The sequence below is a fragment of the Penaeus monodon genome, chromosome 28, assembly GCF_015228065.2.
Source record: "Penaeus monodon isolate SGIC_2016 chromosome 28, NSTDA_Pmon_1, whole genome shotgun sequence".
NCBI lineage: Eukaryota > Metazoa > Arthropoda > Malacostraca > Decapoda > Penaeidae > Penaeus > Penaeus monodon.
The window spans coordinates 30759128-30759398 of NC_051413.1; positions in this window are offsets into that span (position 1 = coordinate 30759128).

The following is a 271-nucleotide window of genomic DNA, read 5'->3' on the forward strand; positions in this document are numbered from 1 at the left end:
AAGATTCTCAGAAATTAAACAGAGCGAACTTTATCCCCTTCGTTTTGATAAAGGAACAACCCCTTGCCAATGCACTTTCATTTCCTTTAACAAACTTTAAGTTCTGAGATCAACAGTATTCTATCCATAGCTCGTAAAGTTCAGAGCAAAAGGAAACTGTATTTCAACGTCCAGGTAATTATAGATCTATAGAAAAAATATATATATATTTTAGGCTCGGAAGTCAATCAGAGAAAAGATTTGCGCTCGCTTCTTGCAGGATTTAGAAGAG